Here is a 15,002-nt window from a genome sequence, read left to right as displayed (position 1 = left end):
GATACGTGGAAGACAGAGGCTGAGTCATTTTCCAGAGGTGATAAGATTTAAATTGCTTTAAGATGACATATCTTCTGGTCAACTTCTTTGAGGAAACTCTAGCACCAGACTGAACCACATGGGGCCCTAGGCTTTATACAACTAATATATACAATTAAAATTTTAAACATATTATGAAAGAAGAGGACAGGATACTAGAAGAACATATACCAGATGGCCTCCCATGAGGAAGAGGCGTTTGAGCTGAGAGCTGAAGATGAATGAGCTAACGGTGTGAAGAGGATAAGGCACCTTCCAGGGCAGGTGCAAAGGCCCTGAGGTGGACGTGACGGTGGCCATGAAGAGGAGACTGCGATCTGCAGCTATAAAGGTCAGCTGTGACCCGGCTCAGAGATCCCAGGAAATACAGCACATTAATAATACAGAGAAGAGACTATACTAGCTGAAATTCAGATGGCAGAGCATCAATTAGGAGGAGAACGATATAAAAATCTCTGCAGTGGCAAAATCAAGAGGGCTTTATGACTGTATGGTCCTGGGAGACGCAGGGCAATAGAAGAAGGGCAACAGGCTCTGAGGTTCTCAGAATGACATTTTTGAGATGGTAGAGCCACTTCAGAGAAATTGAAGCTAAAGGAGATAAAAGAACCAGTAACAAAGTTATCAATGTTCTTAACATGATTGTCTAAAGGTGTCTGTTGTCAGGCTAGTGTTAATGATGAAAGGTCCACATGACATTATTTTCACCTCCATTTCTACACAGCAGGAAACTGTGTCATCAGGGAGACCACGGCTCATGCAACATGAGGAGGGTCCGTCTAACACACAACCCAGCAACTGCACCACTGGAGAAATGAACATTTTCATTCCTATAAAAACCTGCATATGTCAATCCCTATACACAGTACTATATATAAACTAGATAACTAATAAGGACCTACTTATTGCGCAGGGAACTCTACTCAGTGCTCTGTAATGGCCTACATGGGAAAAGAATCTAAAACTGAGTGCATATATATATATATATGTATCACTGACTCACTTTGCTGTACACCTGATACTAACACTACACTGTACATCAACTCTACTCCAATAAAAATTTTTTTTAAAAACCTGCACACGAATGTTTATAGAAGCTTTTATTTATGACAGCCAGAAACTGGAAACAGTCTAGATGCTGTTCAAATGGTAAATGATTAAACCGACAGTGGTACTTCCATAGTGTGGACACACCTGACTTGGATGAATCTCCAGAGAACTGTGCTGAGTGAAAAAGCCCATCATGAAAGATTACACGCTATTTGATTCCATTTATGTAGCATCATGTAATGTCAACATTTTAGAAATGGAGGACAGACGAGTGGTTGCCAGGGCTCAGGGATGGAGGGAGAAGGAACAGGAGGGAGATGGGTGTGGGTACAAAAGGACAACAGGAGCAATCCTTGTGATGCTGGAAGTGCTGAGGTCTGGACTGTGGTGATGGAGGCGCAAACCCACCCAGGTAATAAAATCGTACAGCTCGTAGCAGCGTCAGTCACAACAGCGCGGAAGGAACCCAAGTGTCCACTGATGGATAAGTGGATAAGATCAATGCGGTCTATACATACTACGGAATGTTATTCAGTCTTAAGAAGGACAAAAAAAAAATCTGACCCATGCTATGATATGGATGAACCTGGAAAACATGACGCTCAGTGAAATAAGTCAGTCCTAGAAGGGCAATACCCAGAGTAGTAAATTCATAGAGACAGAAAAGAGAATGGTGGTTGCCTGTGGCTGGGCGGAGAGGCTGGGAAGTTATTGTTTTATGGGTGCAGAGTTTCAGTTTTACAAGACGAAAGAGTTCTGGAGGTGAAGGGTGGTGATGGTTCCACAGGATTATGAATGTATTTAATACCCCTGAACCGTGCACTTAAAGATGGTTAAGATGATACATTTTAAGTGATTTGTATTTTATCACAATAAAACAGTGAAAACATTATATAGCAGGAAATACACCCACATGCATACACAAGTACAAGTAAAACTGGGGAACTCTGAAAAAGCTCTAGATTTTAACAATGTCATTGTGACATTATACTTGAGGTTTGCCAAGTGTTACCATCAGAAGAAACTGGGTGAAGTGTACATAGGAATCTGTATTATTTTTTACTACTGCATCTGACTCCACAATTATCCCCATAAAAGTTTCAATTTAAAAAAAGTAATTATAAGTGACCATCTACTACACACATAATATGTTACATACCCTGGGCAGATATTACTCCACTGTCTTATTTATTATTTCACATGAAGAGATTCTTCAAGGATTCAATATTTCAAGAACAAAGAGATTTAGATACAAAGTAATGGTCCAGAAACATGCGATGCGTCTATGGCGGGTGTAACTTAAAATCCCAATCTTTCTGATTCCAAATATCGTGGCATTTTCACTACTGCCCGCTGCCTGAATGAACACTGCAACCAAAGGACTGCATTATTTATGTTTGTGTGATGGATGCAAGCATGGAGGAAGCAATGAGCAGGACCCCCAGTGGAAAAGCTCGGGGGCTTCCCAGATAGAAGTCATCCCAGAAACACCTGCTATACTAGACGTTCCTGTGCCAGGATGCCACCAAGCTGAAATACAAAACACACAGGGGGAGGAGGGGCCCAGCAGGAGAACAGAAATGAAATGAAACTTGCTCCTGTTTAGGAGGTTAATATACATATTTTTCACTGATAGTACAGAGAAAGGAAGAGATGCACAGATATTCCTGCAATGGGATCTTGCTAGCTTCTCTCTCTACTGAAGTCTGAGACAGGACAACTGAGGGGCAAAAAGCAGATGGACACTGAGAACGAGTGGAGGAAAAAGCCTTCCCAGGGCTCTCCAGACAGGGCTCCCGGGAAACGGCCAGATCCTGCCTGGGAGGAGCAGCATCTGCAGGCAGAGCAGGAACCGGCCAGATGCTCTGGTCAGAGTGGCCACAGCACAGACTGATGCCCAGCACCACCAGTGACCCAAGAACGCCATCACTCTGGCCACGAAAAGGGTACTTTGAGAGCCAAACCCAGAAGTTCATGCATCTTTCCTGCCTTCTTCCCTCCCTCTTATACATTCATTCATCCAGTTCAAGTCTCCACCAAGCATCTCTCTACTCCAGGCGCTTGGAGTACATCATGAACGGAATAGATGAAGATCCCTTTCCTCAGCAGGTTTGTCCTTCTTCTTACCAAACGTTATATTTTTTCCTTTATCAACTACAAGGGCTGAAGCGTCTCATAAAAATGGAATAATCCTCATTTTTAAAGGGATGCATTAACTCTTAGAATATAATGTACATATATAAAGCATGCTTATGTGGATCTGTTTTTAAAAGTTGACACGTGTCAATTTAATGCACCATATTTAATTGAATCCAACACAAGGCCATGGCCCTACCATGGAAAAGGAGAGAGAAAGGAAGGGGGGGAAGGAATTAGACACTAGAAAAGCCAGCTTAAAACCTCTGAATCTGTTTTTTCATCCATCACATTAAGAGAACTTAGGACCCTCAAAAGTTTTATGCCCAGAGGGCTTCCCTGGTGCCGCAGTGCTTGAGAGTCCGCCTGCCGATGCAGGGGACACGGGTTTGTGCCCTGGTCCGGGAGGATCCCACATGCCACGGAGCGACTGGGCCAGTGAGCCATGGCCGCTGGGCCTGCGCGTCCGGAGCCTGTCCTCCGCAACGGGAGAGGCCACAGCAGTGAGAGGCCCGTGTACCGCAAAAAAAAAAAAAGTTTTATGCCCAAAGATTCTGAGCCTTATTGTCCAAATATTTACTACATGCTCTGGGCGGGGGGGGGGCATCAAAAAATTAGACAATTTTATGAAATATAAGCTTTAGTTGGAGAAAAATAAGTAACAATGAAAGAACAGAAGGGAGACAAGAACAGCCAAATGACAGATGGGAACAGTATGGAGGTCGTCGGACCATGAACCTTCCCCTCCTCCTTTCTTAACCAGCCAGGATGCCCGTGATACACCCAACACTACCTCCAGCCCAGTTCTCAGGCTGCTAAGTGCAAACCCACAGATGCCTGAGCAAGCACTTTCCCAGCATCTCAGCCAGGCTAGAGCCAGAGCAAGACTCAGCAAGAAGCCAATTCCCCAAATTTCCCAGCAAGATGACTCTCCAGTGAGGCCACAACCAAAAAAGTGAACATAAGTTTACACCTGAAACTTCGCTGCTCTCAGTCTTCCAGCTGGAATACCAAGAAGCAAAGAAAGCCAGAGTCTGATTACAGATACACTGGAGACCGATGGACTGGCCCTTTCCTTTAACTGGAAACTTCTGAAGCAAACTTCTGAACTTGGCAGGTTCCAGCACTGACTTACAGCTAACTGCAGGGACAAAAAGAGGAAAACAATCTTTATAGATATGTTTATGGGTCTGTGTCTATACACCTGCACACAGATGCACAGACATGTAGATTTCTATAAAATAGATAAATAAAAGCTTAGTATGACACCTTAGGTTTTAAACAGAAGGTGCATAATGTGTTGCAAGTTTGAAGCAATCACTTCAATGTTTCTTTCCAAAAAATTGAAGCACTTTTTTTTTTTTTTTTTTTTTTGCAGTACGCGGGCCTCTCACTGTTGCAGCCTCTCCCACTGCGGAGCACAGGCTCCGGACGCGCAGGCTCAACGGCCATGGCTCACGGGCCCAGCCGCTCCACGGCATGCGGGATCTTCCCGGACCGGGGCACGAACCCGTGTCCCCTGCATCGGCAGGCGGACTCTCAACCACTGCACCACCAGGGAAGCCCCTGAAGCATGTTTTTTAAAAGGTCACTTTCCAGCTCTTTCTTAGAAGTTCATTTCAATTAAGGGACTTATGAGTACAAGTTTTGTTAGTTTTTTCATCAAGTTTATAATTTAGGATATAAATGTTTCAACACAAACCACGACTATAAACTGGATATGATTTGCACTGAATGTTTGCTACTTTGAAGTAAATGTGATTAAATGAAGATATCTGAATTTAGGTGCTGTCAGACAATCATAGGTTGACGACCATCTTGAATTTACCTACCACCTGACCATTAAGAAATCGACTGTTTTTTTTCTAACAAACAACAGGGTTAAAACATGCAGTTCAAAGGATGAGGTCTGTCTTAAATAGGTTCCTTAAGAACAGATTTAAGCACCCCCTGAAAAGGTTTCCTTGTCATGAACTCTTGCTGTCTGGCAAGTTTTCCATTTTGTTCTATTTTCTAGCCAGTGCCGTTACCAAGAAAGTTTCAGAAGCAGAAATAGTTTTGTCTCTTTCTGTCAAATAAGGGACTACTCTATTGAAAGGACAGATATTGCTCTAGGGGAATTATAACACAGGTATGCAGAGCCCAGGGCGGGGATGGGGGTGGCAGTCAGGGGCACGTCTAAAGATGCCTGCATCCAAGAACAAAAACATTGAGGTCACAGCAAACAGTAACACGAGGCCACCAACAGCACCACCAGAAAGAGAATAAAGAAAGGCGTGAAAGTTGATTTAGGGATGTGGCCATGCTTATTTTTATCAAACAGGACAGAATATACTGAAAATCTACATTAGACGTGAGACTTGGATCTCTTGAGGGAAACACACCAAATCTTTTCTTTATAAAAAAAATGAATCATTCAAAAAACATTTATTTACCATATACATCCATGTCCCAGGTACATTTTGTACATATCATCTAATTTTTTCTCAGTCAACCATATGAGGTAGATAATATTAACTCCCCTTTAGGGATGAGTAGGCAGACTCAGTAAGGTTAAGGAATGTTTCTGAGGTCATGCAATCAGGGTATAATTCTAGGTCTATTTTACTTCCAAGTCTGGGCTTCTTTCATGTTACCCAACTGCCTAATCTAGCAGGTATGAGAGACTATATATGTAGAATACATAGACATATACGTATGCACATACACACACACACACACATATATAATATATAACCATGCATACACACACATATATATACAGACACACAAATATATATGACTTTTAATGCATAGATGTACATATGTTCTAAATTCTTCACTTCCAGATTGAACTAAGAAACGTAGTCATCATCTATTTGACCTAGAAATAAAGATGCAAGGGACCGTTATATGACACAGTTTTAACAATGCCAGTTTTAAGACAAGGGTCAGCAAACTACAGCAAATGGACCAAATCTGCCCCAACCTCTGTTTCTGTCTGGCCCACAAACTAAGGATGGTTTTTACAGTTTTCACTGGTAGGAGGAAAGCAAAAGAAGAAGATTTTGTGATACATGAAAAGTAGATGAAATTCCAATTTCCATGTCGGAAAATAAAGCTTTCTTGGAAGGCAGTCACGCTTATTCATTTACGGATTGTCTACAGCGACTCTCACACAATCACAGCACAGTGGAGTCGCTGCCACAGAGACCATCTGGCCCGAAAAGCCTGAAATATTTACTATCCAGCCTCCTGCTTTAAGAGGAAGCTTTCCTGCTTTGCTCACCAACAGGCTGCCATTACTCTAGATAACAAGAAAGCACACATGGATAGCAGTAGTTCGTCTCAGCCAAATACAATATGCTTTGCACTTCCTGGGGGAGCCTTGAACTCTAGCAATAACAGGGAGAAAGCCCTCTCCTGGCTTGACTTGTTTCAGCTCTTATATACGGGTGGTGTTTTAAATGCCCACGTAGCATTGGAGTATCATTACCAATTTTTAAAAGCATAATTGCAATATACCAAAACAAAACCATAGACACGAATTACTTGATAGACCTCAAAACACTGTCTTAAAAATTAAATTAAAAAATGAAGGAAAATCCAGCTCATTTAGAAGGCAAATCCTCTATAAATAAGCTAAACTACTGAGAAGTTATAACACTTTTGTATTCCAACCTGACTCTCAGATCTCATTCTGCACAATGTCCTTTGGCATTAGCTCGATTACAGCTAAATGTTTTTATTTGTTTTTACCAAACACATACATTTTTAGGAAAAATGCCTTTGCTCTCTAGCCGAATCTAAGCTATGATTATTTGAGAAGTTGAAAGCTGAAGTGGGGGATGGGTATGATGGAATCACAGAGCCAAATTACCGTATTCTGGAATAATTTTGTCATCACACGGTATTTAATCTTACCTCACTTTTTTTTTGGTGGGAGAAATTTTGCTTAACAGAAAATAAAATGAATCCTCATTATTTGCTGATTCTGAATTTGTCTACTCGTTAGTTTTTTCGAAACCCCAAAATCAATACCTGCAAAGCATTCTTGGTCACTTGTGAACGTGGACAGAGCGGCAAAGGTTGGCGTCGCCGGACACACACATCCCAGCAGAGGCCGGGCAAGGAGAAGCTCTGCCTTCCAGCTTCCCTTCTCCTGCCACTAACAAGTGTCCTTATCCTCGTCTAAATGTGTCACATTTTCACCTTTTTGTGCCTTTTACTGGCGATGCTGCTATTTAAGATGGCCCCCAGCGCAATGCTGAAACGCTGTCTGGTATCGCCAAGTGCAAGAAGGCTGTGATGTGTCTTACAGAGAAAACGTGTGTTAAATAAGCTTCCTTCACGCCTAAGCCTAGCACTCTGGGCCAAGTTCACTGTTAAGAATCAATGATACACATTAAATAAGGCATCTTTACAGAAACACACATAAACCAAGGTTAGGTATTGATCAGTTGATGAAAGTCTTGTGACCACAGGCTCTCAACACGGGACTAATGCCCTATGTCCCCCAGAAGCAGTAGTCCAGTGTTTACTCATTGGGCGCTCACTGTGATGTTTAGAACAAAACTGTTATTCGTGTGTTTGGATTCACACCGAGACCCACTTCTATCAAAGTTCTTGGTCACTGGAAGGACTCAATGCTCATTTTTGCTCTCAGTTCCCAGATATTACTGGCAGCCATGGGATGTAAAGACATGTAGACTAGAGAGAATCCATATTCTTTCAACCACTCAACAAATAACACCTCAGGAGACAAGACGGTGCAGCTCCACCATCTTTGGAGCCTTGGGGAAAAGCCACTGCCTTTCAGGTAGGAAGCAACTGGTTAAACCACTCACTAGTGTTGTTTTGTTTGCTCATGGAAAGCCATCCTGGATCTGAGTCTGCCAAACAGGAGACGGGAAGAAGTTTAACACTGCAGCATCTCCAATGTTCCCTGCTTTAGTGAGGAGCAAAATTAGCTTTCCACGCTGCCACCTTTCCTGCCACGTATAAGCAAAGCGAAGGTATTATCTCACCAACACAAACACTCCCCACAGAAGATGGGCTGGTGGAAACTGTCAGTCCCCTAGAACAAAGGGGATTCCGTGGCATCTGTCTGTCCTCCCACACAGAGCCTTGTAGCTCCTTTCTGGTTTTGGTTTAAATAAAAAGCTAAGGTGGATCATATTCACAAAAATGGATTTTTTTTATCCAAATAAGTTAAATAAAAAACAAAAACATAGGAAAAGAAAAGTTTCTGTAATGACGAAGAGTCAAAGCAAAACCACAAACGATAGACCTTACCAAATCAGGAACGAAGTACTGAAACCTTTGTTTATATGCACATTTCTTTTTAGCACTGTTATTTTATTTATTCATTTTTGGCTGTGTTAGGTCTATGTTGCTACGCGCGGGCTTTCTCTAGTTACAGCAAGCACAGGCTACTCTTCGTTGCATTGCACGGGCTTCTCATTGCCGTGGCTTCTCTTGTTGTGGAGCACGGGCTCTAGGTGCGCGGGCTTCAGTAGTTGTGGCTCAGGGGCTTAGGTGCTCTGGGGCATGTGGGATCTTCCCAGACCAGGGCTCGAACCCATGTCCCCTGCATTGGCAGGCAGATTCTTAACCAGTAAGTCACCAGGGAAGTCCATGAACATGTTATCAAAGTAAAGTTAAAACCTACTTTCTCTCCGTTAAAGGCATTCAAAGGATAACATTCAAAATGAAGCTAATTATCAGTGCATTTGTCTTGCCATCTTGACATTTCATTCTGAAATGATGTCATCTATTTTTTCTACCAGTAAATAACACAACTTTCTTCACTTTTGTGTTTTCCCTTTCCCTTTTGAAAAGAAGTAGTGTTCTTTTCCAATCTTTTCTAATCATGGCTCAAATGCCCATTCTATAAAATGGGATATGTAAGAAAATTAAGGCAGAGGGAAAAAAATAGGAAAGTGATAGGGAAAAGTGCTCAGAAGCAAGAAGTGACAGACCACAGAGAAGTGGAAGATGTTCACCCAGAAGAAGGACTTGTCCTTGATCATCAAATAACAAATAGAAACTGAGAAGGAAACCCAGAGACATGGTAAGCTTTGCAAAATAAATATCTAAAATATTATCTTTGAAGATACGAAACTGTCACATGACTCCCTCTGCTTCTTCCTAAATGCAGCTCTGAGTCTGTAGTAGAGTGACAGCTTCATATGTCCTCACTGATTTCTTAAAACTCATCTTTTTTAAGCACAAAATGCTGAGGACAGGAGTACCTGCTTAGAATAGCTTTCCTGTTCGAGACAGGGTTCTATTTCACTGCCACATCTAATTCCCCGTGTCCTCCTAGAGGGACGAAGCAATTCGATTGTCTTGCACTTGGTACGAAGCAATTCAATGGTCACGCACTTGGAATAATGGCCATAAGCTAAGGAATTTATGGAGTCGGGGAATGTTCTCTTTTTCCATCAGTACATATCAGGATTTCCCAAGGTGCTCCAGGGAATACTGGACTCGAGATGCTCTGCTAAAGCCAAACGGATGTGCACGCTCCAGCTAGGCACCTGCACCTGCCATGTGTCACCCGGGGAGATGCAGAAACACTCCCGGGCTCTGAAAGGCCTGGCAGTACAGAATGTGTTCTACTTCGCATAAATCAGTGCTTCTTCCCATTCGGCTGACCGGTGCCTTTTAACCTTCCTTGGAGCAGTCTGGAAAACACTCATCCACGCAGACCTTAAACACTGTCTCTGGGCAGCAAATGCCTGCCGAGCGGCTGCCACCCGGCGTGGCTTACGTGACCTTCTAATAAAATAAGTGGGTTGAAGGCCAGTCCAGCGAAGAAAGCGAGGCTGCGTACAGGAGTCCAGGAGGGAGTGTGATGGGAAGGGGTGGGAAAGATCAAGCATCTCCTATTCCCTCACCCCCTCGTCCACCAGGAAAGACAGCAGACAGGTAAAGGGTAAATCTTCGCTTAGCCTCCCCGAAGTGCTGGCCCCTTGATAAGCTCAGTGCACGGAGAACTGAGAGCACGGACCCACGCCTCCTCTCCTGTCAGGCCCTTCGGTGCTTCTAAGGGACTTGTTTTTACAGGAGGCTCTGGAGCAACCAGAAGGCCAGTATCTTCCCTGACTTTACCTTCCCATCCCTCTTGTCACTGCCCACAGCCTGGCATAACACCTTTACTGAGGGGCCTGGGGGAGGGATTTCAAGGCCGCCTGTGCATTTTTTCCTTTTCAAAGCAACCATTTGTATTAAAGATCACTGCCCTCCTGGCCTCCGACAGGACTCAGAATCACTATCTCCAAAAGCAGGGAGAAAGGCAGTGAGTGTGGGGTTCCAGGGGTGTCTCTGGGTGCAGGTGGGGTTAAGAACCCAGAAGAATCCATCAGAGGCCTCGGAAACTTGCAGGTGGACAAGAGGAGAGTGGAGGGGAGAAGAAACAGAATCGAAGTGAAATCTTTTTTTAATTGGCACAATAAAGTAAAAGGGTGCTTGTGAGAGGAACGTGCTATTCTTAAAATGGCAAAAGGCAGTGTCTAAATCAAAGGAAGCAGGTGTCATAGCCCAGGTGCCCTGGTGAAAGCAGGTAGCCCGCACTTATGCTGCCACCTAACAGAGGGGCAGGTTCTACGTCACAGCAGTTAGGACAAACACTAATTAAGTAATTAAATACATGTTAATCACCAGATACTTGACGATTTATGTGTTAATGAACAGTAATTAACCTGCGATTAGCTGTATTCCATGCAGATTACCCTTGTGATGTGTACTGGCAGAATGTTATTTTCCTTTAAATAGGAAACGCTCCATAAAGTGGCAAGAACACTTGACTCTGCTAAGAACCATTTTGAAACTCTACACATGCTAATCTAGGTCATGTTAGCAGAAAGGTTATAAAAACAAAGAGGTGCCCAAGAGAACCCACTATGTTTATCCAAAGTACACAGTGCAGTGGTGTGTGGTTGCACCGAAAACCTCCCCAAACCCAACAACTTACAAGACTCAGACTCTGACCAAGAAGAGAATCAACTCAGTATCTTGCAGCCAAAGATGAGGGAGAAATGGACACTCTTGACAAAAGCATGGGAGGATCAGGTACAGGACAGACAGAAGGAACCCAGCCCAGCACCCCCGTTCCTGGTCCGCCCGCCCAGAGCACCTGCTCCCCAGGTGTAGGCAGAGTGCCCAGAGCACCACGATAGCAGTTCCAGGGCTAACATGCTAGAATGTTCTGGCAGGAAAGCCCTTGCTTCATCCCGTTTCATCCACTGTTTCACTGAAGGATTTGTTCCCAGAACCCTTTTTCATTGCATACCTTCTGCCATCGCACCAAACACACTTAAGGAGTGACTTGGCAGGAGAAAGCACTCGACTATTACCTGCTTCCCTTTTTTTCTGTTTTCCACAAATCTGAACCTCCATAAACTACCACCATTTATTGAGACGCCAGCACATCCAAAATGTGTTCTTCCATTCATCTTCACGCCCTGCCCTGTCTTTATATTTAGTCCCGTAATTAGGAAGGCTCAGTACATTTAAGTTGCCCAAGCTTATAAGTAAACAGCGCTCATATTCAAATCCAGTTCTGTCTGATGCAAAGCGTATGTTCTTTTACTGCAGTATGATGCAGCTCATTTACAAGCAATATTGTAATATGAAATCTTTTAAGACTTAACTCATCAATCTTAATTCATTAGATCAAAATTACTTTACAAAGTGTGAAAAGCATCATATAAAGTACTATATGAATATAAAATATTTTAATATACTAGTATTTCAAGCATGTGCTCACTCTACATTAATTTTTTAGATCTCTGTCATGTATCTTGCAGCCTAAATACTAATGGGACGTCTGGGGGAAGCAGAGTCCCTGTGCAGAGAGAGAGGGTCTCTCAAACGTTATCCCCTCCTTTAAATGTCCATGTCCTATTATCTTGTCCTCAGCTTTTGGTCCCAGAAACAGCCTATCTGTATATTAAGAATGCATCATTTGGATACTGACTCTTATGAACTATGTTCATAAAAGAAAATGTCACAGGCATGCATGTACACGTGATACCAGAAGAATAATTTTTGTGTATTTTGCAATTAGAAATATAATAGTCACCTAAAGCAGAAGCACATCCTCAGGCTAGTACAAAACTCCTGATGGAGGAATCTGTCTGGGAAATGGATTTAAAAGCAGATGGCTCCTGCATAAGTCAGGTTTTTACGAACATCAGGATATGACAGGCATTTCCTTAGTAAAGGTGTGCTCGCCCCACGGGTGCAGCGGGGAAGCCCCCATCCAGGGCAGTGCTGCCTGAACATGGAAAACTGATTTTTCCAGCTTTTTTTCTGATCACCTCCAGTTCAGCTGCCATCTGGAGCCAAGGATGGAAATAGGATTGGTAGGTATTCTCCTTCCTCTCCACCTGTTGATACAATGTATTTTCCCCATGCCAGCTGGGAACATCAAGTCTTAACATGGCGATTTTAAGGTCTATCTCAGCATTTGGGAAATTTCCTGCTGACATCTCTCTTGTATCGTCTACTGAGTGCCATTTATCTAATAGTTTATGTTACTATTAGGGTAATGACTTCACTATGTTTACTGCCCAGCAGATAAAGGGGAGAAGAGAGGGAAGTACAACCTTAACTATGCCTTTAAAACGTGAAAGGCTGAGGCTTGGTTAGACTTCTTGGGAATTAAATGAACAAATGCATTTTCAGTGGATCCAGATGCTTAACAAACTTTGATCACCAGGTTCTTAAACATTTAGCAACACTGGTTTAAAGAATCTCTGCAAATTCACCTTTAAACCCAGAGTATGAAACTAACAATCACCCAGTGAACCAGAAAGCTATAATGAGAACTACATTCCAGTTGAATATGGTAAAGTGGGTACTGCTCAGCAATGTGACAGAGGTCACAGTGAGGAGCAGGAGAGTTTGGGGGTGAGGGTCAGAGGCTCACAATTGGGAAGGCAAAATATTTTATTCAAAAGAGCTCAAGGGGCTTCCCTGGTGGCACAGTGGTTAAGAGTCTGCCTGCTGATGCAGGGGACGCGGTTCATGCCCCGGTCCGGGAAGATCCCACATGCCGCAGAGCTGCTGGGCCCATGAGCCATGGCTGCTGGGCCTGCGCGTCCGGAGCCTGCGCTCCGCAACGGGAGAGGAGGCCACAACAGTGAGAGGCCCGCGTACCACAAAAAAAAAAAAAAATCTGATAATTCATTCATTGGTATACAGGCTAGGCTACGCAAAAGCAACTGTATGGATTGCATGAGGGGACCGTAAACCAATCACATTGCTGCTTCTTCGTTATCGATGCATGAATTGTTACAACTGTAAATAATGAGTTTACTTTTCACATTATCTTTTCATTATTGTTATCTAGTGTTAGTAATACATATAACATCTATGGTGTTTGTATCATATAAGACACTATTGATGGAGGTACTGACACATGATTCATCTTATAAACAGATGATGTAAACTTAATGTATCAATAAATACAGTACAGTACCATAAAAGTATTTTCTCTTCCTTATGATTTTCTTAATAACATTTTCTCTTCTTTAGCTTATTTTACTGTAAGAATATAGTATATAATACACATAACACACAGAATATGTGCTAATTGACTTTTCATGTTATCGGTGAGGATTCTGGTCAACAGTGGGCTATCAGTGGTTAAGTCTGGGCGGAGTCAAAAGTTACATATGGATTTTCAATTGTGTGTGTGTTGGGGGGTCAGCACCCTTAAGCTCCACACTATTCAAGGGCCAACTGTAGTTTGATAATTCCTTTTAAAAGCCGATCTCCTGAGACTGTTGATAAATTAAATCATTCCTTTAGTTCTGACTGTCTAAGCCAGGTGTGTTCAAGGCTATTATGGGCTGAGTGCTGTGTCCCTTTCAAATTCATATGTTGAAGCCCCAACTCCCAAAGTGATAGAATTGGGAGATGGAGCATCAGAGAGGTGATTATGCTTAGCTGAGGCAATGAGGGTGGAGCTCCATAATGGGATTAGTGCCCTTATAAGAAGAGGAAGAGAGACCAGGGCTCTGTCTGCTGCACACATGGGGAGGTCATCTGAGCACACACAAGAAGACCAGAACATGGCCTCCATAAGCCAGGAAGGGGGCCCTTAACAATAACGGAATCTGAGGGCCCCTTATTTTGGACTTTTCAGCCTCCAGAGCTGAGAAATAAAGGTTTGTTGTTTAAGCCACCCAGATTGTGGGCTTTTGTTTTTCTTTTTGTCACAGCAGCTCAAGCTGACTAAGACAAAGGCAAAACAAAAATTTAAGATCTGGATTGTAGCCAGTGTCAAAACTAAATGAACGCACCAGGCTCTGGCCGCCGTGGAGCCCCACAAGGGCTCACTCCTAGAGGTTTTGGGTGTGCATTGCTGAAGGGAAAGAGAAGAAGATCAGGGCAAAGGTGAGCAGGACAGACCTTCTGATCTTGTCTAGATGCCTGGAGACCAAGGAAGAGTCCAGTGCAGGTTCCAGAGGGGAACTAGCTAGGCCTTCTCTGCTGTGGCAAGGTCCCCTCCAAAAGAAGTTTCTAAAAACACTCAGCCTCTTAGCCTAGTCCATCATACACAGCCTTATGAAGCCTGCCTTAGCCAAACCCACTTCCCTTGCTTCCATTTTAATCCTACAAAAGAAGAAACTTGGTCCCAAAGGCCATATTTTTGAATTATACCCTGATTGGTTATCAATATATTTATAAAAAAGAAGGATATTCAGTAAGTAGAGCATTTTCCCTCTGCAAGAAAAACTACTTTTTAACTCTTTTTTTTTGTTTTATACATAAAAACAGCACAT

The 15,002-nt window shown here is 43.0% G+C and overlaps 1 protein-coding gene across 8 annotated transcripts in view; it reads right to left on the bottom strand.

Moving 5' to 3' along the window:
* Positions 1 to 15,002, bottom strand: part of PTPRM (protein tyrosine phosphatase receptor type M) — a 798,567-nt gene that overhangs the window by 457,187 nt on the left and 326,378 nt on the right. The gene's annotated exons all lie outside the window — the stretch shown is intronic.

This window comes from Stenella coeruleoalba (genome assembly GCF_951394435.1).
Source record: "Stenella coeruleoalba genome assembly, chromosome: 14".
Classification (NCBI taxonomy): Eukaryota; Metazoa; Chordata; class Mammalia; order Artiodactyla; family Delphinidae; genus Stenella; species Stenella coeruleoalba.
The sequence above is the reverse complement of the archived record's forward strand: the minus strand, read 5'-3'. Positions and strand labels throughout refer to the sequence as shown.